The sequence below is a fragment of the Astyanax mexicanus genome, chromosome 9 (genome assembly GCF_023375975.1).
Source record: "Astyanax mexicanus isolate ESR-SI-001 chromosome 9, AstMex3_surface, whole genome shotgun sequence".
NCBI lineage: Eukaryota > Metazoa > Chordata > Actinopteri > Characiformes > Acestrorhamphidae > Astyanax > Astyanax mexicanus.
Genome location: NC_064416.1, coordinates 28,740,344 through 28,767,500, shown reverse-complemented (window position 1 = coordinate 28,767,500; position 27,157 = coordinate 28,740,344). Strand labels below are relative to the sequence as shown.

At 36.8% G+C, this 27,157-nt stretch overlaps 1 protein-coding gene across 3 annotated transcripts in view; it reads right to left on the bottom strand.

Moving 5' to 3' along the window:
• The window catches only part of znf710a (zinc finger protein 710a), a 35,727-nt gene extending 14,619 nt beyond the window's left edge, over positions 1-21,108 (bottom strand). For 2 of the 3 annotated variants that reach the window (XM_022679780.2, XM_022679781.2), the window contains exons 1-2: positions 20,995-21,108; positions 5,393-5,482 (exon numbers count right to left, since the gene is read on the bottom strand). The gene's annotated coding sequence lies outside the window, so the exon portion shown is untranslated. Of the gene's footprint in view, positions 1-5,392; positions 5,483-6,126; positions 6,295-20,994 lie in introns of those variants that run through there. The other variant, XM_049483523.1, reaches the window with a different exon arrangement.
• Between the last annotated feature and the right edge of the window lie 6,049 nt (positions 21,109-27,157).

The window sequence follows — 27,157 nt, the reverse complement described above, 5'->3', positions numbered from 1 at the left end:
ACACATATAAAATTTTGACGATTTTAACGATGGTGTTAACTGTGCTCACAGGTAATCAAGTGCATGCAGTTATTTTCAGTGTAGAATCAGTACTGCCTGTTTTAATGCAGTGCTGACTGAGGGCCCAAAGATCACCAGCATCCAATATTGACCACTGGTCATTAGGGGTGTGCCATATCGTATCGTACGTGATATCGCCAAAAATTTTGAATATCGTGAACGATATTATACCCTGAAATATGGTGCCATATCACCCATACCTAATTCTCATAACAGATTACTACTCTTTTGCCATTTTTAGCAAAAGAAAAATTCACACTGTTCTCATTTCCCATTATATATCTCCTAGAGACAGATTATATAACTTTAATTCTGGATATATGGAGACATTTGGAGTACAATACTAGTATCATGACATTTTGAATCATTCTGTAACAAATCTGATCAAATTTTTTTTTAATATCTCAGTTAGCCATATCATATTGCATGCAATAATAAAATTCTAAATAATTTTTCTAATTCAGTGTTTTGACATATTGCCAAAAGTATCGTTGTCGTGAAAATACCATGAAATATTGTGATATTATTTTAGAGCCATATTGCCCACCCCTACTGGTCCCTTGCACACAAGGATTATTCCAAATGCTTGTAATCTTTTGATGGTGATATTTCCAATGTCTTTAGAATTTTACACTGAGGAATATTTATTTTGACATTGTTTCACAATTTTTTACACAGTTTTTTTTTTTCGCAGATTGGTAAATATTTGTTCATCTTTGCCTGTGAGAGACTTTAAAATACTCTTTTAAAGTTGTCATATTGCTAAAAACTTAATACCTGTTAATTTTAAAATACAACAGGTTGTTCCAAGTTGCGTTAGCCAATAAAGGAAAAGAATCAGACAAACTAGTGAATCAGGAAAAGCCCCTGGACTGACATAAACCTGTAAATTAGGATTCATTGCCATGCTGTTATCCAATCAGAGGTTATTCATTCAGTCATGAATATGTTAGATTTGAATACAATATAGGTCAATGATATCTGCACATTTTAGCATTCTGTGTTTATTTGCATTTATTCACAGTTTGCAATTTTTTGCATTTTTGGAATGGGGATGGTATCCTTAATTTTTATAAAAATCTGCCTAAATGTTTATTTATTTTCTGCTTTCAATCATTTATAAAAGATGGAGCCAGATTTGCTATGGATTCCTATTCCTCCCTTTCAGTTTGCAGCTCATAAGATATATTTTTTAATTAAAAACACTGTACTAGAAGTAGTGAAAAATATTTGGTTTAAAAATATTTTTTAAAGATATTGCATTATTGCTATTTTTCTGTGATCTTTTCTTTTGCGATAATATTTTTACCATATGGCCAACCCCTATATGCACTCATGCATTTTGTTATCAAACTGTAGCAATCTTTATTCTGCTTGGTTTCCTTGAAAAGAAAGGGTTTATGAGGTTTCTCTTTCAAACAACAGAAGTGCTTCTGCTTAAGCTGTTTCTAAAGCTGTAAAAATTATATAAACCTGGGCGATCTATAGGTATTAGGACAACTGGGTAAAACTCCCTACTGTGAAAAGAATCAAAGATAAAAAAAAATCGATTTGTGGAAAAATAACAAGTACGCCAGTTTTCACAATGAAAAAGATGATGTATCTATTGCATCTGAGAGAAACATGAAAACACCACACCAGGGCTTTAACAAACACCTCTACTACTTTTACTTATAAACTGACCTGACATTCATGAATCCAGTGTAAAATAGTAATTATGAGGCTTTAGTTAGACTCTCTATTGGGTTCTGGTATAAATCATTATTTAATTGGCTTTATAATGACAGAAATATGTCGTCGCCTTATATTGACAAAGGATTTCAAAGTACAGTATATACACACATACACTACACACTGCAGTATACAACAGAAGGATGTATTGTTACAAATCACCATCAATTTGTGTACTGTTCCTTATGACTTGGGGCATGTCTGACTTCATATTACCGTACAATAGTATTGTAGAAGTTGTGAGGTGTTATCTTGTAGGTGAGGTTAGGCAATAGCTAGTGATATAACCTATATATATAAGTTCCTGTTCCATTACTGAAGGGCATTTAACACTCCTTGATCACATTGTCACCTGTGTGCTGGGAATTCACAATCACTACAAAGCATTACCACCTACAGTGGATACACACAGGGTAATGATTGTGACCGGCAGTATTTGGCTAGAACGATCTATGCCTTCACACAAGCTACATTTAGAACAGGAGGCTTGTATGCATATGCCACAGGTCAATGCAGACTTTACACTAGTGACCCTATATGACTTTGCATGTAGGGTAGAATATTTATAGGTCATGTTAAAACTCTGTAATCTGGCAGTTAAACCTACATACATAGACAGTTAGATTCATTCATCAAGGTCATTAATATTGAAAATAAAACTGGGTTTCTTATCCAAACAATACAGATGCTTCTGCTAAAGCTGTTTCTAAGACCCCCGTGCACACCTGCCATGTGTCCTGAGTGATCCAGTCATAAGTGGCCTCCATACACAGACAGTTAGATTCATTCATTTATATAAAGGGTCTTTTCAACCATTTCAAAACGACAGAGACAGATTTTCTACAGATTTCAGTTCTTCTCAGCCTGTGACCTGCTCATATAAGTGATTAAAGGTAAGAACAGTACTGTAATTAAAAAACAAAAATGTTTTAAAATAATGCTGTCAAATGTCTTTTTTCCTTGAACTGCAGACTTACTTAATAATACTTAAAGTCAATATGAACATTATTAAAAACAATCTAACAATGTTGTGCACTAAAATGACAAGACGTAACATAAAAGAATATATAATAAATACCCTTACACAAACAAGCTTTGTTTGGAAACACATGTAATTTGACCAGGACTGCACTAATAATAATAATAATAATAATAATAATAATAATAATAATAATAATAATAATAATAATAATAATAATAACAAAAAGAATGAGAAGAAGAATAGGAAGAAAAATAGTAATAATAATAATAATAATAATAATAATAATAATAATAATAATAATAATAATAATAATAAGATATTTCATCATTTCTGAATTACTATACATTTACTTACAATTAAAGGAGAAAAGGTGCTTTGGCTTAGATTAATTTATCTTCATCTAATATTACAGTTTTTAATGTACAGTTTTTTTTTTTTTACATTTAATTCACATTTTTCAAAATATTTATATGTATTCTGTTTTATACATAACTGTCACACACACACATTTGGGCCCCTAGTTTCTCACGCTGAAGAAGGTCTATGGATTGAAACAGATGTGTTTTATCTGTCTAATAAATATACTGGATATTATACAGGTAAACAACTCCCATTCATATTTCAACCAGTGGTCAGTCTTCTGACTGTGTTTAGTGTGGTAGTAACAGTGTTTGAATACATGATTTCACAGTATGTGTAACAGTAAGTGTTGACTACATAAAAAATTACTTTCATTTGTGAAGCATTATTTCCACTCTGACACCTTAAAAACGTAATTCAGGAGATCTATTAGCATCTGGGGCCAAAATCTAAACAAGAGAGCACATATTGTACAGTAGTGATTTGACAATTTAACTTAAAAATATGAATTTAAATGTGGACTTAAATTAATACTTTAAACATACATACTTTGAATTAAACATTATTTAATTCAGAGTACTACGTTTAAATGCTTGTTACCAAATGAAGTAATGTTTAGGTTGAATTGACTAACAAACTAATATAGTGCAAATTCTAAATATTTGACTACAGAGAATAATATATATTGTAAGAGTTCCTAATAGGGATGTTCCATATTGTATCGTACACAATAATATCACCAACATTTTTGAATATTGTTATTGCAAAAACATCCTGAAATATTGTGATATTATGTTATGGCCATATGAGTCATACGGGTATGGCGTTTTTGCTGTTTGTAGCAAAGGAAAAATGTACACTGTACACTTAAGTCACATTAATTACCTAATAGAGACTTACTAGAGAAATTATATCTGTCCAGTCTCATTTATTTTACTTCAATTCTATATATATAATATATGGTTCTTATTAGTAGTATCATCATCTGTTGCATCTTTGACTTCTGTTACAAATCTCAATTAAGGCTGTCCTTTATCATTCTTATATGCAATAATATCACCATATAAATTCAACATTAATTTTGTTGCAAAAGAGTATTCCTGGAATATGTTTTATAATATTACTAAAGCAAAAATAACCTAAATTTTTTGCTAATATAGCACACATGCAAGCTACAGAATTTTAGTGCTCTTAAACAATATTTTCTTGTATTTCTTCTGTGTTTCATACAGAACCATGTTTGCAGTGAGGAAACAATAGGGGGAAATATCTGTTTGTTGTTCTTATTGTAGGCTAGTGGCAGATGTAAACTGACACCCACCTTAGTTAGAACATTCACAGTGCTCCTCTCTGTTCATGCCAGTATAATATTTCTCTTTGTTTATAAATATATATTGACTATTCGTTAACAAAACAAATTAAATAATATATTGCAAATTAGAGCTCTGCAATTAATCCGGGTTTTCCCCCCTTTGGAATTATTTTGAATACTTTCCCTTAAACACAAACAACTCCAGTCCTAACTGTGAATACAATAACATGGAGGAGAATTCAAACACTGAGTGTCTGATGTTTATTAAAATAACTGTCAATTAGTCATAATTGTCATAAAATATTTATTAATTATGACAATGATTTCAGATCATATCGACCCAGCACTATTTAAACTACCAGTCAAAAAACTCCCATTTAATGTTATGTCTTATTTTTTATTTTATACTTTGTGCAATAATATTTAAGAAATAAAAAAAAAAAAAAAGGACATATGGTATTATGTATTAAAAAAGTGTTTGTCCTTTACAATCTCTGTACCTAAACCTCACTGATATGGTGGTTTGAGGTAATTTGGGATGAGCTGGAGCTTCACAGCGTGAAGGAAAAACAGCAACTTTTGTTCAGCACCTCCAGTAACTCCTTTAAGATGCTAAGAGAAAACTATTCCAGGTGATTCTACCTCATGAAGAAACAGATTAAAATACCAAGAGTGTACAGATCTGTCCTCAAAGCTAAATGTGGTCTTAGAGTAAAAGAATTCTGATTTGTAAAACACATATATTAATTTAGCATGCGTTCCTGTATAGCTTGAATGTCTTTAATATTAAATGTACACTGTGGAAAATCATTAAAAGGAAGAAAACACATTGAATGAGAAGAGGTGTGTCCAAACGTTTGACTGGAATTGTACATTGTGCCATCATTGTCATAACACGCACATGCGCACGCACACACACACATACACGCGTCACAAAACTGACTTACCAGGGGTGAGTTTCTCAAAACCTGTTCGGTAGGTTTTACCTGCAGTTCAGGACCTAAAATCCAGGGGCTGCTAATTCTCAGAGAAGGAATCTGCATAAAAATGCAAAATAAGGAAAGAATAAGAAAAACATTATCAAACAAATATAATAAAAATTCACTATATATATATATATATATATATATATATATATACATATACATATATATATATATATATATATATATATGATAAAAAATATTATCAAACAAATAAAATAAAAATTCATATATTTTATATATATTTATATATATTTATATATATATATATATATATATATATATATTTTTTTTTTTTTTTTTTTATTATTATTTAAACTCAGAAAAATGTCTTTTAGCTGCTATTTTTAATTAATGTTTTATATATATATATATATATATATATATATATATATATATATATATATATATATATATATATGTATATAAAACATTAATTAAAAATAGCAGCTAAAAGACATTTTTCTGAGTTTAAATAAAATACAACTTCAAAAAGAAAAAGATAATAGATTCCACTCTTGAAACTAAATTAATTGCCTCCACAAAAAAGTTTGATCTGATGCAAACCTATGAGAAGAGTCATCAAGTGCTTAAAAGGGGGTGCTCATAAGCACTTTTGTTGGGGATATATGGGATGCAAGTGTGAATAATAGATAAGGGACATTTATTTATTTTAAGCCATTGTGAGATAGACTTACTTATGTGGTTTAGATCATTGTCCTGCTGCAGAACCCAACTGCTTCGGAGCTTTAGATCACAAACTGATGGATTTTCTGACAGTGAGCAGAATTCATTATCCCATTAATTACAGCAAGTCATTTGGGCGTCAGAAGAAAAGCAACTTCAGACCTTCTACACTACCACCACCATGCTTGGCTGATGTTTGCAAGTGAAGACAATCCATTTCATTCTTTTTGGTCAGCAGTGGTTTGAGCCTATCAACTCTTCAAAAAAAAAACAATGTGATTAATTCCTAGTTTCTCTCTTATGGCAGAATCATGTACATTGACCTTAACTGAGGCACTTGAGGACAGCAGTTCTTGAAATGTTTGTCTGGGTTCTTCTGTGGCCTTGGTGCCCTTACAATGATTTTGTAACTGTTTAGTTAGTTGTAACTGGTAGATTTTAGGGACTTTGTTTTTTTATTTGTATTTAAATTTGTTTAGAATGTAGAATCATGTTTTGCTCTTTGAGGATTTCTAGCCTGATGCACATTTGCAGACAGATTCTATTTAAGTGATGCTTGGATTCAACAGATCTGGCAGTAATCAAGCCTGAATAATTGAACCCAAATAAATTTGGTTAACTGGCTGATTTAGTAGCTAAGGAGGCAATTAAATCTTTTTATTATGGGCAATTTATTTCCAACAAATGTAATGATTTATTTACAATTAGTTGGATGATCAACAACATTTAAAATGTGACATCTGGAATTAGAATTAGATGGCGCAAAAACTTTCACAATACTGTACTGTATGGTAAAGCCTTCTATGGCGTTTTTTTTTTTTTTTGTACAAATGTGACACTGTGGATTGAGAAATGTTAAATGCCCCCACAACTTTGAAAACAGAGCACCCTATCCATTGTTTGACCTCCAAAAATAATTGAGCACTCTGGCCAGTGTACAACCTCTTTCACAGGATAACACCTCACAACTTATAGAGGTGTTCAAAAACCATTCTTTGAGAGAACACGTCATGCTCTAGTTACACATTACTGTCCTATGATTTTTGGCATGTCAGTGTATTTGGGAGTCATCAAAGAGGGTTATAAAATCTGAACCAAACCATACTTTTCATGGTCATAATACAACTCTGTTTTTTTAAATAAGATCAATCACTTCCATATGTGGTTCTAGATCAGATACAGATAAGTTTATTGCTGTATCACATGATCTGAGCAAAACACTGGGATTAATAAATTATGGGTTATGTATTCCGTAGTAAACAAGCTAAATGATAGACTCTGTTATCTAATTCCAATCTACCTCCCCTCACATGCTTACCAGACTAGGAAAAAGCACATCATCATGGGGAAAAAACGGAAACTTAAATGTACTAGTCTTAGTGTAGTTTGTAAAGGTCCGCAGGTGTGGAATGATATTGATATAGATTTACAAATGTCTCAAACTATACATGTTTTTAAAAGGAGATTAAGGAGACGACTACTGTTGAAATATGCTTAAATATGAATTAATATAGAATTTTTCTACATATTGAAATTGAACTATACTAGACTGTACTTTTGGAAAATGCTCAAATATGATCATGAATTAACACTGTATTTCTCTGTATTTGTATTAGACTATATGACTGGAAAGTGAAAGACTATGGAATTTATTAGGAGGGTTGTTTTGGGGTATTTCCTTTTTTTTTTTTTGGAGTGTGGGGAGTAGTGGGGGGTGTGGGGATTGGGGGGGAGGGGTGGGGTTTGGGGGGTTACATGTATCTCTGTGTTTGGGCCCCATTCAAAAGCTCCTGAGCTTCCTAGGGTGTCCCTTTTCACATGATATAAATGTTGAAGTTTGTCTTGTTGTTCTGAACATGTGTGTGTGAATAAATAAATGATGATGATGATGATGAATAAACACTAGATTAGCAGAATGAGGTATTAAGAGTTGGGTTGGGTTAAAACTTGCCAGATAGTAGATCTGCAGGAGGAGGGTTAGTCACTACTGCTCTAATTACTGCTTCAAACCCAGAGACACTGGTTTTGAAATCAAAATTTCTCTGAAGTGCCAACTCATTTACATAAATGTTTTTTTTTTTTTTTCATCATATTCAGCCTACCACAGTGTAACTTCTCCCATTCATATTGCAGTTTTCAGCAGTGCATGCTTTCTGAATGGGGCACAATACAGAGCAGCAAATCTGTTAACTATTTTATTTTTAACAGCCCTAAGGGCATAGTTACAGAAACAGCTGTATTTAAGGGGAAAAATAGGTATGAAAAATATATGAATTATTGACCTTTCTGGACAATAAGGCCACACAAACGATGTAATTGGACCTTAAGGAAAAATACAACCCAATGGTTGGGTCAGTATGAAAAATGCAAACCTGTATCAAACACTTCAGTACAGAAGCTTTATGGTAACTATGCTGCCCTCTCTTTGGCTTGACAGCATCTGGGAAAGACCATCATACAGTGGAAGCATGTACTGTGATCATACAAATCAGTATTCCAGATCTGTTTTGGAAGAAATTGCCACGAGTTTCAGAGCAAAGATGAAAAGGTCCATCCAGACTGTTATCAACAACAAGTCCAAAAGCCAGGGTCTGTCATTATACGGGCTTCTGTCACTACACTTTTATAAGGCAGAAAAGTCATTGAGATCCTAGAGGAACATGTGCATTTCTCTTCAAGAAAACAGTGTATTATTCAACAAGACAATGTAAAAGCTCATGCTGCACACACTACAAAGACAGCTGCAGATTAAAAGGGTACAGGTCTGTAGGGCTGAGTTGTAATTTTTAGTGGAAAAATGCAACAATGGAGAACCTATATTATTGCATTCTTGGAAAAATGGGACAAAAGGAGTAAAAACAATAGTTTGGAAGTCCAAAGGCTACAGGATAGAATGTATGCAGTTTCTTTAGCTCCCTGCAGTTACCCTAAAGCGCACTCACTGGTGATGTCAACAACATACAGTGCATTTGGGCGTGAGTTCTACAAGGGCAAGCAGTTTTAAAGAAGCCCGCTTTTAGAGATACAGCCAATTTCTTCACCTACAGCCCCCAGCCCACTCGCGACAAAACAAAGAGAAGTCTTGGCTTGGGTCTTCGTTAAGGCAGCACCTGCACAAGCCATTGCCCAAAGTGTAAGTAGCTGCTATCTAATTTTCTTAAATACACTTTATTGCCTTCAGTAAAACAAATATTTTAGGTTGTTCCTATTTACCATTCCACCTTAAATGCTGCTGTTGTAACAAGCTTCAGGCTGGAGATGCATTTTTAGGGGCTTTGAAGAAAACATCTTCAGGTTTAAGATGGAACAGAACATTCATAGAAGAATCCAGCTGTATCTTATGTGGACTGTTTGTAATTTCTGCAGAACATAAGCAGAAATGTATAAAATTCTTAAAGCACTTCAAATCTACTACAGGCTCAATGTAACATGTGCCCTATTTTAAGGTGGATTTGAAATTGTGAACATTAAACTAAAATTATAAAAAGCTTTGTGCTATGAAGCCTGTAGTACTTATTTGCTCATATGAGTAGCAAATATTCATGCAGTGAATCAATGCGTTGACGATAACCTTGAATAAATTCTGCTTTTGTTTTTTGTAGAATATGAATTTAATTTTCATAACAAGGAATCGATGTTTGGATAGCCCATGCAGTTACAGTAACAGTTACAGATCTAGACTGTATATGATAGCAACCAACTATGACTGACTAGCTGTTTTTTTTATTCTGTATGTATATTGCTTATGACCTGGACTATAAAGGTTATTATATGATGTGTGCTACATAAGCTGTAATTAACTGACACTATGCCTACACTGTTCTAGTTTCCCTTTACACTCTGAATAAAAAATTTATTGTTTGGTATTATCTGTGCTTATAGGTGTTGTGAAAAGAACTGGAACATTACAAAGTAATTAATGTTTGTGCTAAAAAGTGCCTGAAAAGTAGGAAAGTGTGTGTGTGGTAAAGTAGGCAAATAAATGTTGTGTGTATTTTTCACATCTTCCCATTTTTTTTTTAATTTGTGGCTCTACAGCAAACAAAATTTAAATTATACACTGTTTAATGCAAAATGCTAAAATTACAACTAAAACTAACTTACATAGAGGCTACAGTTGCTTCACTGCAACAGAAGAATGGAAGAATAGTGTGTGCAGAACTGGTACTGCCTAGGTGAAATACCACTCTTGTAGTGAAGCACTACAAAACATGAATGTTCTCTGTCGTTACAACAGACCTGTCACTTAGCCTGATATATAACAGAGGGGATGGAACTTAGGGGGTGACCAGAGGACTAACACGGCCCGCTGCAACACCTGTCTTTAGTGGGGTGAAGCTGGGATGATGAGGACTTTGGTTGGCGGTGGTAGAAGTAGTTGTAGTAGTAGTTGTAGTCGTGGTTGGTGGTGGTGGTGGCAAGGTGGGAAGGGAAGGGAGGGTGGGGTGTTTAACAGGGCTCTCTTTCTACACACATTCTACACACTGGCAGCTTCCTGGAAAATCCTCATCTGTGCAGCCTGAAGTCTCACTGTCGTCCCGGACGTCTTAATCTCCTTCACACGGCAGTGCTTTTACATTGACTCTCCAGCTCGTCTCGGGAATGTGTGTAGAAGCGCCTGCAGAAGCCTGTGATTTAATTGCGATCACTTCTGTGTTTGTGTGTTTTCAGTAAGGCTCTTCGGAAATCATCAGTCGTCGCTGCAAAACACACAAACATATACACACACACACACACTTGCACAAGATGCAAAAAGATGGGCACACTCCAAATCCTAAATAAAAGATTACCCCTCTCATTCGGCACGGGGGAACAAAATGGAGAGAGAAAGAGAGAGAGAGTGAATATTGGGAAAGAAATGGTTGTGCTAAGAGGAGTATGGAGAGAGTAGACTGAATAAAAAAGAGAAAAGAGTTGAGGGAGGAGAGGAGAAGAGCATTCAGCAAGGAGGATATAAAAGGAACAGAGAGGGGGGCGAGGGAGGGAGAGAGACAGAGCTATGGAAAGAGAGAGGAAGAGAAAGAGAGAAAGAGGAGAGAGTGTGTGAAAGAGGGGGGCAGATGAGAGAGAGAGTGTGTAGAGAGAGAGAGGGAGAGGGAGAGCGAGAGAGAGATCAAGAGAGGAAGGGAGGAGGGAGGAAGGGAGGGTGGTGAGCGAGCGAGAGAGAGAGAAAGAAACACAGAGCAAAGGGAGTGAGAGAGAGAGAAAGAGAAAGCGAGAGAGAGGAGAGAAAAACAGAGGGGGAAGGGAGGAGGAAAGAAAAAAGAAAGAGAAAGAGAGAGAGAGCCACAAGAGACTCAAAAACCACAGAATAAGAACCCAATGTCTAACTCCATACAGATAGACAAATATGAATGTAAATTTCCAGCTATATATTCTGCTATATAGAGTGCATGCATTTGAATGAGCCAGTCGTTCCACAATCTCCCCAGCCTGATGGTACAAGTTCATTGTATCAGTCACATCAGTCCGTGTGGCCCTCCCTGGCAGTGTGCAACAGTGCCACACCTCTCCCCTCATCAATCTCCCTGTGTCTCGCTGTGTGTGTAGTCCTGGGTCAGGGGGTCAAACCCCCAGCCGACTACTGCCTTAAAGAAAGCACCTACCTCCTGCCACTCCGCCTCATAATCCCGGATAATGGCGGTTAAATGGCAGTTAAAGTGGCGTGAGGTGGCTTGGGCTACCATGGTGGTACCACACTCTCACCAGTTCTCTCACAGTCAGTCTGAGACTGAGAGTTGAGCTAAGCAGGGCTGCAGTGGTGGTGGTGGTGGTAGTAGTAGTAGTAGCATGTTCTGAGGCCCTACACTGGAGTAGAGCGAGGCCTGTTAACACTAGGGGTCTCTATAGTGCCCGACTGTGTGCGGAGTCTCATTTGGAAGGATCCATATAGTCTGGAAGGAGAGCCGCCGTCCCCTCCATACAACTCTCCGCTCTTTTGTATTTCTCCCTCACCTCGCAGTAACAAATTTCAACCTGAATTACTTTTTCTTTCTCCCAAGTTTCATTCTTTTAAATCAAAACCCCTTTGTCTCTCTCTCTCCTTTTGTACCTTCTTCTTGTTTCCATGGTTACCCCTCTCTCCGCGCTGTACACTATCTATCTCTCCCTCCGTTTCCCTCTCTGTCTCTCTCACTCTGTTCTTATCTTTCTCATTTTGCTTTCATCTCTGCCTCCCTTCCTCCTGCTTTATCCCACACCCTCCTCACTCCGGCTTTTATCTCTTTTCACTTTCATCTGTCTTTCACCTTTCTCTCCCCTTCAAGCCTGCCATTCCATCATGCTGTTTTTTTTTTTTGGTTTCTTACTTATGGAGTAGAGAAAGAGAGCGCGCGAGAGAGAGCGAGACGGAAAAAAAAAAGTTTCATCTGTTGCCCTATCAATTCTGCATTTTTAATCGTTTTCCATCTGTCCAAGCCACTTTCCCCCACACCCATTTCGGCCGCTGCTCATTTACATGTGTGCTAGACACTGGAGTGGTCACATTTTTGATATTAGTGGTCTCTGAGCTTCTATACTAGGCTCTAATGCATGCATTCACATCTGCATCTCCAAAGCTGCAGTAATAACGTATACAGAGTTTACTGTGGCTTGTTTGCGTATTATGTAGTTAATCATAATGTAGCTGCTGCTGCTACTGGACTGAGTGTGTGGCCCTTCTACTAGCTGCTGTTCCCACTCTTAATTTCCTGTCCAGTGTGGCCCTTTAGCCGGCAGCTCTAGTGAGGGCAGAAGGACTGCGGAGCTAAATAGAATAGCCAGTCCTGTAGCATGTAAGATCAGTGCACCAGAGAAGGACTGTACGTTGAAGAACATGTTCCATGAGCATCCTCTGATGAGAAAACATTTTGTGGATAGGGTTTGTTTTCTGAAGGCATGACTTGGCTCTCAACACCAATACTTTAATTTTACCTCCTGTTAAATGACCATTAAGGAATATATTGTCTGTATTAACTCATAAGATCTTCAGGATGTATAATCAGATATTAAGGAAACATGCTAAGTTTAAGCACTGGCCACTCTTGTCAGCAGAGCTTTGGACAGTATTTTTTTTTATTTGAACTGTGCATGACATCACAGAAATCTGCGTGGATTTTAGCCTCTGAATCTGCCCACCACCATCCCCCTACTCCCATTTCCACACTCAGGGCTGCCAGGTATAAAGAACATGTAAACAGTGTGCTACAAATATGGAAATAAGCAAAAAAAAAAAAAAAAAAAAAACAGGCTGTTTTTTTATGAACAGGTAATCACTGACCCTCTGTAAGGCTGCTAACCACAGCTAGGTATCTTATAACAACCATAACTGTAGTAGAGATTGGCATTTTGAAACGTATATAATCTGGCAAACTGTGTGAACTTTGCATCTAGGGAGGAGTGGGATTTTCCATTTTTTGAAAATCGGATTTGTGTAGCCATTTCACACACTCCCTCGCCTTGTTACTGATCGTGCCTTTAAGGTTTTCACTAATAGCGTTGTACTCAAGATAGAGCCAAATCTGAGTCAAGACTAGGACATGTGTTCAAGTCAAGACCAAGATTATTAGTAGTCAAGCCCAAAGCAAGATATCAAGAAACATGATATTCATGATATTGACTTGGCTGGTCCTGACTAAAATTTCCAAGTGCACCTCACCGAGAGACAGAGACAAGAATGATTCCAAGTGAGGCAAAGGCCTAAAGAAGACAAGAGATTTATGTTCTTAAGACAGGTCTTAAAACTAAGACTGGGCTTGAGTACTACAACACTATGGCCCAATCCAATTTTACCCCTTGGCCCAACCCCTCCGTTTTTGTGCATGCACGCTTAGGGATAGGGTGTCCCAGTTCTTGTTAGGCTGGAGGCGTAGGTGGAAGTGTTGGCTCTACATGACTCTTCAAACTGAATTCTTTTTTAGAGGCACACTCCAAGCAGAGGGCTTTGAGAATTACTGGCAAGATGGCGGCACAAGCGACCAAAGAAACCAACAAATGATTATTATTATAATCACTTTAGCTTTAGCACTCCACTGCTACATATCTGTTTTAGGTGCTTGAAAGGTTATCCCAATTCTTAGGGGAGGATTTTATCCCTTTTCTCTTGTAACTCTGTTCCAAGAGGAAGGATTACACTCCAAAATAAGGAGCAGGGGTACAAAATAGAAATGGGATAGGGTCTAGATCATAACATATTGTATCATATATCGTCATTTCTCTTATCATCTAAGCATATCAATGCTCAATATGATCTTTTAGTCATATCGCCCAGCCCTATTGATCAGGTACCACTGTAGCAGTGTAACACAACAACCACAATCATAATATGTGACGCTATGTGACAATTCACCACATCTGAAACAAAGCCAGGAAGCATTTTACTACACACCTAGAAAAAAAAGAGGCACTTTAGTGTGCTTCGTGTGCTTTGTATGACTAACGTGTCATTTCTTCAGTAGGTGCAGGCAAGCAGGCAGGCGTGCACATTGTAGAGAAAGTCCCTACAGCAGAGTGCAGTTGGAGACTGACTGCAGTAGGAGGAAGTTTTGTGCTGTGACTGAAACTAACCTCTCTCCCCTTCTCCTTCCCCTTTCCCTTTAAGTACCACAACTATTCAGAAAAGAGAATAAAAACAAGCTCAATAGAGGAAGAGAAGAAATCGAGGTCCCAAAGAGCGGGAGAAAAAGAGAGAGAGAGAGGAGGGGGGGGGAACAATGAAAAGAAAAACAGGAATGAAAAGCAGCCAGAAAGAAAGGAAAAGAAGAAAGAAGAACAGCGAGAGGGAGGGGAGAGGGAGAAAAAGAGGCAAAGCAAAGCACTGAAAACAAGCGCTCTGCAGAGAAAAAGAGAGAGAGAGAGGGAGAGGAGAGAGAAAAAAGGAAAGGGGGGGGTAGTGGAGGGGGGCTGGGGCTGGTTGTCTATTTAAAAAGACATGTTTCAGTGCAGATGGATTTGATGGCGAAACATTACTAGTGGATGAAATCTCAGTTTAATGGTGAAACCAGCCTGCAAATGGAGATATTGGCTTTTACTGGCTGGCTGGCTGGAGCAGGAATGAAGGCTCACTGTCCTTAAAGAACACAACTGTTACAACTGTCCTCATTCTCATTGTTATTTGTATTATTTGTTAGATCTGAAAAGGAGCTAGTCTTACTGTGGGGTTTTATGAAAGGCAAATAGAAATAGGATACTGCTAAGCCATGACAAAACACCTATATGTGGACTGATTAGAATATAATAATAGAATTTTATAATCTTAAGTAGGGCAGCATGTAATTTTTTTATTTATTAGTCAATTAAACAAACAATTAATTTGCGTATTATTCCAAAAGGGGTTTGTGACTGAAATCAATTTAAAAAACTGATTTTTTCAGTATTTTCTGTAATCATTTTACCTTAAAAGCAAATGTCTCTGCTTTATGTCATAGGAACCGTGTATCTAAAATAGTATCTCTGAATATTTTTACTTAAATATAAAGGGGACATATTATACCTCTTTTTATACTAGTTAGCTCTTTCAGTACCTTTAAGAATGAGCCATTTGGGAGCTCTGTCACTTTTATGCAAATATGGTGTTGCTGGCCACGCCCCTTGTTTAAGCTGAGCACTTACCACGCATTAGTGTAAGCTTGTGGCAAAACACAAACAAGCTAGTTCACGCTTAACGGCAACCGAAACACAAAACTCATTATTTAAATCTGCTTACATCTCACCCATCTGCTGATTTGCCATGAGGTACAGATCCCTCCTTTAGACAAAGTCTGCTGGCTAATCCTGCTATGTACTGTCCGAAGTTCTCAAACAAATGACAGAAATGATGTTATTACTAACTGGAGTAATACACTCATTACCAAAAATGTAAATGCAGATTAATCCCAAACTGCTGTAAACCTCAGCATGCAGTTATGAATCTGTAAAGGCAGATATGTACAATTATTATAGTTGTGGTTTTGTTTTTAGTTCTCAATTAAAATTAAGTTAACCATAATAATGGGCAAAGTATATGTTTTCTTAATATTCTCCATATTCTCTTTAATTATCTCCCAATTAAAACACATATTACACATTCCAGGGAATTAGTCTGCAACAAAATATAAACTTTTGACCATTAAAGGAATGCTAGGTAACATTTCAGTTAATCAATGCATTTGTTCTTGTTTTAGATGATAAAATGGGTAATTACAATGTGAATGAAGGTTCTCTTGGTCGCCATTGTGGTTTGTTTGGGGAAAAACCACGCTTGCAAGTTCAGGAGCCCTCAACCCGCGCACCTCTCATCTCACAAGTCTCAGGAATCGAGAGTCAGTCTTGCTTTACCGCAAATACTAGGGACATGCCCCCAGCAAAGAGCAAGAGGCAGGCTAGTTGCTAGAAATCTGATTGTAAGTAACACTGGGATGATTTCTCTGTTTTATTTGCATGGTTGTGCTTTCACTATAGTAGTCATTGTTTGTAAAGGGTCAGACCCCCCAATCAAGACTTCAACACCCCCCTAAAGGGGAAAAAAACAATAGCCTGGGGGGGGGGGGGGGGTCAAGACATTTAAATATACTTTTTACATATAATGTAAAATACTACAAAAACAATGCAGTGTCTATGGCTGGAAGAATATTGTGATACGATTTCAAGCGCCCCTAATGTGGATCATACCATTCCATGTTAATAATCATAAACAATCATTCCTCTCGTTTACCTGCCTGGATCATTATTGGTCAGGTGGCTTGTGTCTAAGTTAAGGTACACAAGCTGCTTATGCTACTTACTTGTAAGTAGCTCGCTATCTACTTAGCTTTCTTAAATATGCACTTTAAACACAATTTTCCTTACATAAATAACTCGAAAATAAATAACATGAATTCCCACCATAAATGCAGCTAAATTTACCATTCCGCCTTAAATGCTGCTGCGGCGACACACCCTAGCAGAAATGTGTAAAACTCTTCAAACACTTACTCAGCTACAACAGTCTAAAAAGGAAACTGTGTTTTAACATAGAGAAAAGTTGTCTTAATGAAGGGAATATGTTAAGGTGGAATGGAAATTTCAGGGCGGAAGGGGAAACGTGAAAAAGAAACTAAAAGCTCCATGCGCTGGAGTAGACCTAGTGAGGAATTAGTAACTCACTCAGATGAGTAGTTTTACAGTAAACTGGTGTATTACAATATTTTAAGGCAAGACTTATTTTCTATCTTTTTTTTTAGGATACTTTGAAAATTAACAATCTTTCCTACATCATTCCTACATCTCCCCTTAACATTTAATATTGTTGTCACAGTGTCAAAATATGTGGGTGACATGGAACAAAAGCCTTATCTACAAGGATTTTCAGTTACATTGTTCTTTCTTATTTATTTAGAATTAAATAACAAATGATTCCGGTGGGAGAGAACCTGTAGAATATAAATTTAAATTTAACAGTAAGAAAGCTGATGAAAGATAGCAGCTAACAGCATTCGTGTGTGTTTTTTTTTACAGGATTAACTGTGGATTTTGCTGAATAATATATTACTTAAGACTATAAAGGTCATTGTGTGGTATGTGTTACATTAGCCGATAGATTTATCTTTTATGTGCTGTAGACATTACAGTAAGGAAGCTAGACAATGTAAGGATGGTAAGATTTCAGTTTAGTAAGGCACGTGTCTGCGCTGTACTGGTTTCCATTTACACCCTGAAAAAATACTTGCCCCCCCACCCCCCCAATTATCATTGCATAATTCGAACCCTGATAACTGCCTTTATATTGCTTGCCATTTGGCAAACATGGATCATAATAAATATACTAAATATTACTAAATAGCCCATTATTTGGCTCATATTTGGTTTGAAGTGCGTTTTACAATGAGCTGTATAAATCAGAATCAGATATAAGGTCTAGTCGTACTTGCTAGTGTTAAAACTCACAAAACTAGTCTGTCTGTCTCGACTGCTGTTTACTGATGCCCCTAGAATGGTAAGATTTTTTTCTGATCCTATTTTACTTTCAACAATGCATATAGTCACGCATAGCTAGGGAGAGGTATTAGAAGAATAGCAGCACCACAGTGAACATTTACTCTCGGCCAGTAGGCTTTTAAGAAAACCGACTAAGGATTGCCTAGTGTGACTTTGAAAACAAACAGAAACATATATAGCAGTGGTGGGTAACACATGGTGCAAAGTTGTATTGCCCTAATGGCAGCAGTGCCAAAATTACTTGGAGTGATGAATACACATCATTTACTGCTGCTTTCATTTTGAAAAAATGATCCATTTTAGCCTTGCTTGTTCTCTGGGACACTGCATGTATCTCTCCAGATCACGCACCTCTGTACTTTACTCACGTCAAAAATGATCACAGTCCAAATAACAAATCTCTATTTTAACACAATATTTAGTGTGATCGTCGGTGTGCGATTTAGGACACAGTCCCTGTTTTTTGTGGGCACCACAATCTTTGCAATGTGACAAAGCACATTATGCAAACTAAAAGATTTTTTTTATTGATCTAGCCCAAGTCTTATCTGATGTCTGCAGGAGTCATGGACATGATCCACTAGCTGTTAATTTGGAAAATCGCTTAAAAAAAACACACACAATTGCATAGATTTACATCTACATATGACAACAGTATTTAAAAAATAATCTACAGCTATTGTCACATGCTTGTTCTCAGTTCTGTTGCGACAGCAGCAAAAACAGCACAAAGTTCTCCAGTCCTGCAGACTCCATAAGGTTAACTATTCCTGCAGGCAGGCAGGCATGATGTCATGATCAACAATCTGATACTGGCTATCAGAGATGCAATCTGTAATTGAAAACAATGACCTTCTGGCTGCACTTTGGCTATGTTACACGTGACTACCAATAATAACCCGAGCAGGCAGACAAAACGAAGAATAGAAAGACGGCCATGTGTAGAGGCAACAGAGTCGACCTGCAGTTATAATATTTGAGGCATGTCAGAGCATCCGCAGCAGGGGTACCTACTGCTCTACCTTAAGTAAGAAAACCAACATGAATTTTATATCAACACATAATTGCATGTGTCATGCGCAGGTCAGTACCAGACAATGACCACTAAACAAGCCTCAAGAAAAACGGTCATGCTTCTTTTTTCTTTTCTTTTTAAAACACAACAACCTTAACAACCATCGGGATTTTTTTTTCGTACATTTTAAACATTTAAATGAAACTGTTTTCAAAGAAAGAAATAGTACAATACAAAAAGTACAATAACATTTAACAACTTTCAATACGCTCTTTAGGACCTTTATGTTGCAGTTAAGCTTAAGCCATAATAAAAAATATTGGCATAAATAGATCTTAACCTTCCCCATTGGTGACACTAGTAATAATTGGCACTGTCCAATAATATGTAACTCACTGCTTTACTTGTAAACGGTCATTGGAAGAAAGGCTTACATCTTCTTGATTTACTTTTTTGTACACAATTGTATCTACCAGTACAATCTGTTTTTATTTATCTTCACTGTGTATTTTTTTGTAACTTTCCTCCCAGGGGAAGTGTTAAAATTAGGGGAAAAAATTAAGTTACAAAAATAAAAGACTCTTATTCAGATGAAATGAGCGTAACCATTGTGTGAATGTAATATAAGAGGGGGAAGTGGGATTTTTTTGGATATATGTATACCTTAATACTTAGATTTCTGTTAGAAGCAACATAAAACCACATTATAAGAACCACAGGCTTGGAGCACACTGAGTCTGATCATGTGTAAAGGTATGATAAGAGCTAGCCTTCCTAAAAATAAATCACCACAAGCAATGTGTGCAGGTTTTTGAGGAAGTTTAACTAAGGCAGTCTGAGTCATATATCCAAAAAAAAAAAAAATACATAAAACAATTTTAAAATCCTAGGTTTTAATCATGACTGTTTTTAAAAAATAAAAGGTAACACATCAATTAAGTGCAGAATTTCCTCCACACCATATGACAAAACTGAAATAATGATTTTCAGATATTAAGTCCAAGGATAATCATGTTGATATTAAACTGAATATAAAATGTTCAAAGAGTACAACAGCGGATAAGACATACCCATTAAAGGCACTGCATCTAGAGCACTGCAGCAATTAAGTGACTGAAAATACTTTTATAATATATTTCATATCCATGCCACCTGTAACAATGCATATCATACCATAGGTAAGCCATGACAGATAATATCATATCAGTATCGATCATTAGGCATACCAGTGCAGAGCTCACAGAAACAAACCCCAGCCCTCACCCTCCCCCCCTCAATCCAACGCAAACCACTATTCTCGCAATGCCTCACTATCACCCCCTAATGACACACTGGATTTGTTGATATACTAAAGATAAGGTAAAAAAGAAAATAGAGAAAAAGCAAAAAAAAAACTATATAAGGCAATGTTATTGTCATTTTAAGACCATAAGTGTTAAAATGTAAATGTCTGCTAAAATGCACAGAAGTACAAAAACAATGGGAAAAACAGAGTTCAACAAAAATGACTGAGGTCAACCATATATTGTGCAATAATGTAATTATAGTGACAGACCAATTAGTAATACCTGTAAAACAAAGAATGAATCTAAGATAAGAGAGCATCAGGTAAACTTCCTATACACATGTATGACGTACTGTTACACAGCAGGGTAATTTAATGTTAACAATAATTTGGGGTTGGTATACATCTCTTGCTGGTTTAAAAGTGTATTAAATCAATCTGCTAGTATCCCACGTACATGTCACAGATAAGCAAAGAGCAAACAGATGTTATTTACCTACAATGAGTAAATAAAATCGTATTATTTAATCCTAAATCTTTCTGGAAGTAACGTTAGCATATGATAACATGAGTTGGAACTGATTATTAAGGTGGTTTTCCGGGTTTATCTCTGTAAATATTGCAGAAAGTAACATAATATTAGCTTACCTGAAGCTGTTCAAACAGCAAATCACGGACTAGTGTGTAGGGTTCACATTCCTTTATTCAGATTCGATTTTTTAATTCGGTTTAATATCAGTTTGTTTGTGCACACGGCAGAGAGCACACACACGCCACGCGCCGCTGTTTAACTTCACAAATCTGAGGTCCTCAAACCTCAACCAATAGGAAACGGTTTAGGGCGGGGCTTTGGGAGATTCAAGAAGATATTACTATTAAATGTTCTTGACTGGAATATAAAACTGCTATAAAAAAAAACTAATAAACACTAATGTTGTAATATTATTAATGACTTAAAGATAAATAGCAATATTGATCCCTTACAAAAGTCGTACACTCATAGTTGTTTTGCCATTTGCTGCAAACGTGTGTAAGACATACATATTGGGCTAGTTTAAAGAAGGGTTTTAGACTGACTTTGGACTGGATATTTTTATTGGACCTGGCAACCCTGCTGCTTTTAGTTCAGGCGCAGGGGTTATATCAAAAAGAGAGTTTTTAGACAAGTGAGAGTGTTATATTATATATGTGTGGACAGTGTAACTGTGGAGGCTTTAGGGTAACATTACTAGAAAGGCTCACCTTGCAAAACAAAATGTGTAAGGGAACTTGTGGAACCTATTAATTTCTTTAAGAAAATTTAATAATTCTAAATTATTAACATAAAAATGAAGATTAAAAGCACCTAGAGCATTTAAGCAACACACCCACAAATGTCCAACAGTCAGCAGCATATTTGGCGTTTGCTTCCCTTGTAATGTAAATGCAGTATTGGTTTTCCTCTGGAACTTCAAAGCTAATGGGTAGTAGATTTCTATAGGTATTTTTTCTTATTCATACCAAAAACAACACTAAAAACATGAAGACAGTTGGCCCTGCTGAAGAAGCTGCAGAGACCCCTCATCCTCTGTTACAATGCAGATGCTTGTTGTCAGATACGCCCACCACACACAAATCCACAGTATTACATTAATGCTTTTCTTTTTCTTTTTTCCCAACAGAAAATGTGAAAGGTTGCATTATACATGAAACTAGTAAGTGTATATAAAACTTGTCTGTGGAGATTTTTTGTATTTCAGGCACTTTGGAATTGAGTGACGAGTCCAAGGTTTTGGACTCAATTTCATTTGCAAGCTGAATCCAGAATCCCTAAGAGATACAGATTTTTCCTTTCAATCCTCCTTTTCTCCTCTATCACTGTCTGTTCAAACACTGAAGGAGATGAACAGCTGCTGCAGCGGCTTCTAGCGGATGATATGAGTCACTCTGAGGCTTCTTCTAGAAACCTTTGTTTTTGCTTCTGACTTCCTCTTTATTTCATACTTCTTCCTTCCTAACTTAAAAGAATGCAAAGGAGAAGAAAAAGGGGAATGGAGAAAAAGAGCAGTGACTGGTGAAACTTGATAGCTGATTCTCTACAGTGTAATCTGGGCTTCATGTCAATCATCAATAAACTCAGGCTATCACAACAGTTGCATTCTAAAGCTTTCTATAGGATACAGTTAGTTTCTGTGTTAAAAGGGTCCTAGAAAATACTTGGATTTGCTAAAGACCCAAACCATCACTTACCATCAGTAAATTTCGCATTACGAAATCAAGGTCTTAGAGTCTAAAAGAAGAGTGGAGAGGCACAAATTTCAAGCTGCTTGAGATTTAGTGTGAAGTTTCCACAATGGTTTGTGGGCCCATGTCGTCTTTTGGTGTCGGTCCACAGTGTTACATCAAGTACAATGTCAGCGCAGCATCTACCAGGACGTTTTACAGCACTTTATGCTTCCCTCTGCTGACAAGCTTTATGTAGCTTTATGGATTTCATTTTCCAGCATGACTTGGCACCAGCCCACTGTTACAAATTGCGCTTGAGGCCCTTTTATTCCTCCTTTACCTTTGTCTACCTGTGTCTCCCAGGTCCGGACTCCATTGCCCAAAATGCACCACACACTAATATCACTCATTCTCTCCCTCACATGACAATGACACCTAGACACCTTTTAGACCACAATCACCTGGGTATTGATTTCACCTCATTATATATATACCCCGGTACTTCACTTATTCACTGCCAAATATTTAATTTGGATCAGTCTGTCATCACTAAGCATTTATTTTACCCGTGTATTGTGTACTGTGTGTGACCCTTTTTGCTAACCTTCCTGTGATCTTTACACGCCTTGCCATGTTTTGACCTGGTTTGTTTGTTACTTTACAGTTTTGTATTTTTGTTTTGACCATGCTGTAAGGTTATCCTTTACTGATAAAGACTCTTTATTTTATCTGCACTTGTCTAATCCCTGCCTGTCCCTCACACACACACACACACTTTTCGATGATAAAATAAGAGAACAAATTATGAGTTTCTTTCATTTTACCAAACTAAAAACCTGTAGAATATAATCAAGAGGAAAATGAATGATTACAAGCCATCAAACCAAACTGAACTGCTTAAATTTTTAGCACCAGGAGTGGCATAAAGTTATTCAAAAGCAGTGTGTAAGACTGGTGGAGGAGAACATGCCTAAATGCATAACTATGATTAAAAACCAGGGTTATTCCACCAAATATTGATTTCTGAACTCTGAACTTTATTAATATGAACTTGTTTTCTTTGCATAGTTTGAGGTCTGAAAGCTCTGCATCTTTTTTGTTGTTTCAGCCATTTCTCGTTTTCTGCAATAAATGCTCTAAATGATAATATTTTTATTTGAAATTTGGGAGAAATGTTGTCCGTACTATATAAAATAAAACAACAATGTTAATTTTTCTCAAACATATACCTATAAATGGCAAAATCAGAGAAACTGAAGTGGTGTCTCATTTTTTTTCCAGAGCTGTATATGGATGAATGCTTAATCCTTTTACAATTTACAAGGTAACAAAGATAAATTATAGTACCCTCTGTTTGTTCCACCATTTCTTGATGTTGTTTTTCCCTGTGTTTACATTTGCAGAGAATTGTGGGTAACGGGCCTGGAAGAATATATCAGTTATGTCCTTGAAATTGCTCTGAAAGTGGGCTGCTTTTCTAGGCTGTACATGAAGAGTCCTTCATTTAGGAATAACCTTCTATGATGTAGCGGCCGAGAAACGCAGCCTACCCTGGCTGCAGCCTTTCAATCTCAATTATTTTACATAACGTATGTGTATTCATAATACATTTTTATTGCAAACACAAACCAAACACAGAATCACAAGTAAATTTTCTTAATGAATGCAGCTCCAGTGATAGAACTTTACAATGGCATAACTTTTATCCATGGGTTCCATGCTGGCCTCACATATGGATATCTGTGATGGGACCGGGAGAGTGGAACATGGACCCCTTCAGAGTTCATGGTGCACCATCGAGTTGTATAGATCTACAAAAGAAAATGCACTTTTAAGGTTACTAGAAGCATCTAATAGCTGGGATTCCATCCAATTGTTATGTGCAATCATGATAATTTAGGCAAGGAAAATGCAAAATAATAAATAAGTGTTTTTATCCACTACAGTTAGAAGAAACTTTAGATGACGCAACATTCTGTGATTAGGAGCAGCATCGAAACACTAGAAGTCTACTTCTAGTACAATGATCTTTACTGCCATTTGTAGTCTTTTTATAGCTGTGTTGTTTGCAGTTCAAAGACAAAGGGCAGGACAAGCAGTGGACCACCTAATGAGGGCTGAAATCACTGTGCCACTCCGGCGATGTCCACCAAACTATTCAGGAGCAGAGACACACCAAAGAGTTCGGGGAGAACAGAGAAGAGCAATTTCAGATCAGCTTTGGATTTACCATTTCAGAAAGTCTAAGGCAAGCTTTGAAAAGCTGTATGTCATGATCAGACCATCTGTATCTGGGATCTTTAGTCACTGGCCACCTGTTTTAGCTGATCAGAGAATCGCCATTACCAATACAAGCTGAACACTTGTGTGAAGTATAAGGTACTATAGGGAGTATGGGGAACATTGGATATCATGTAATAGTTTGGAGAGTGTAGGCATTATAGGGTAGTATAGGAAAGCATATTGGAAGTATAGGGTGTTACAAGGTTCTATTGGGTTGTGTAGGATAGTATAATGTAATAAATGGAGATGGAGATAGGGTATTATAGGGAGTTTAGGGAAGTATAGGGTAGTGTATGGCATTATAGGGTAGTATACAGGTATATAGAAGTATGGGATATCAACTGAGTTCAACTGGGTTGTGCAGGGTATCATATGGTAGTATATGGTGGTATACAGGTATATAAGATATAGGGTAGCATAGGAAGGTTGAGATAGTATTGAGTACTATATTGATTTAGGGTAATATAGGGTAATGTAACTGGGTAGTATAGGGAATCTAGGGTAAAATCGGGTAGTATAAGGAGCTTCGAATTGTATATGGTACTATAGGGTTTTATAGGGAGTATAAGAAGTATATGGTAATGTAGGGTATTATAGGTTTGTATAGAGAAATATAGTGTATGTCAAGCAACAGGAATTAAACTAATAAAAGTATACATTTTCACAGCTTAAAAAACACAACAATATTTTTACATCACTCCTTTTTCAGTTTGGCTTTAGCTGTGAATATTAGCTCTTGGGATGTCTGTTGCTCAATTTTGGCCATTCCAGGTCCAAACAACAACAACAAAAAAATCCACCACAGAGTTTTGTTCCAACTATCTGAGCTGGTCTGCTTTAGCTTAGGCTTTTATATATTGCAGTTCAAGCAGCTGAAAAACAATCCTGGAATGGATTACACCTTCTGGAGCCACATCTACCCTTGCATAAAAATCATAGCCAGTTTCTAGTAAGTGCAGCAAATATGAGCATATCCATTATTAATAAATAATATTAATAAATACAGAATAACCCGATGCCCAAAAGGACACTTGAAGACGCCCAAAGTGACACTTGGAGATGTCCAATCTGACACTTGGCGATGTCCAAACTGACACTTGGAGATACCCTAAAGGACACTTCAAGACACCTAAAAAGACACATGGAGATGCCCAAAGTGACACTTGGAGATAATGTCCTTCACGCTGAGTCTACTCGTCTGTGGACATGATTTCAATATGTAAAACATGGAATCATCCCAAAACTGGACAGTAAGACATGTTTCAGTTTAAAGACACACTTTGTTCTATATTTTGTCTGGATGGATTACATTAGTGAAACATGGCGTTTTGTATGTGATAAACAGGCTGCTGCTCTCCCTCAGCTTCATTGAGGTCTCATTCTCGGGCTCCCTCTAGCGGTCAGTCAGGCTCTGACCTCGGGAAACTGGAAGTGGGCAGGCTCTGTATGAAGCGGCTGTGGTGAGACATTAGTATAAAGTAGACCAGGTCTAGCACTGTTTTAAGAAAAGCTGCAGCAGAGTAGAAGTGAGTTTATTCCTCACCTGATATAAAGCTTTAGAATTCTGAGATAAAAAATTATTAAGTGATTTTTTTTTAATTAACCACTGTGTTTTAGTCTAAACACTCTGTAGGGACTAAACGCATTTCTTTATGCACGACGCGCTTTTACGCACGGCAGGCGTTTTTACGCACGGTACGCGCTTTTACGCAGAAATGCGTTTTTACGCACAACGCGCGCTTTTACGCACGGAATGCGCTTTTACGCACGGAATGCGCTTTTTTACGCACAACGCGCGCTTTTACGCACGGAATGCGCTTTTACGCACGGAATGCGCTTTTTTACGCACAACGCGCGCTTTTACGCACGGAATGCGCTTTTACGCACGGTACGCGCTTTTACGCACGGTACGCGCTTTTATGACAACTATTTATAGAAAGAATGCGGCTTATCTCTTGAGATCCTTTGTTTCAGGCTTTAGAAGAAACACTTTTGATGCTTTGTGGAATTAAAGTTTGAACTTAAACTGTGAAGAATGTTTAAATTGATCAAGGATCCTTTTTTTTAAATATGCAGAGCTGTTTAGCTAGTCCAAATGTTATGTGCCAGTGGAGGCGTTATTACGTTTTCCTTTCTCTTTCTGTCTCTCTCTTTCTGCTATTTTCTCTACATGTCTTGTTGACTGAAGGAACGCTGCACTGTTTTGGCTGTGCCTACTGTCCAATCAAAATCGCTGCTGGTTGCTAAGGGGCGGTCTTTGGCGAAGAAATGGGTTCACCTGTGTGCGTGGAGGCGTGTTTAATCTATGTGAGATTGTTTGGCT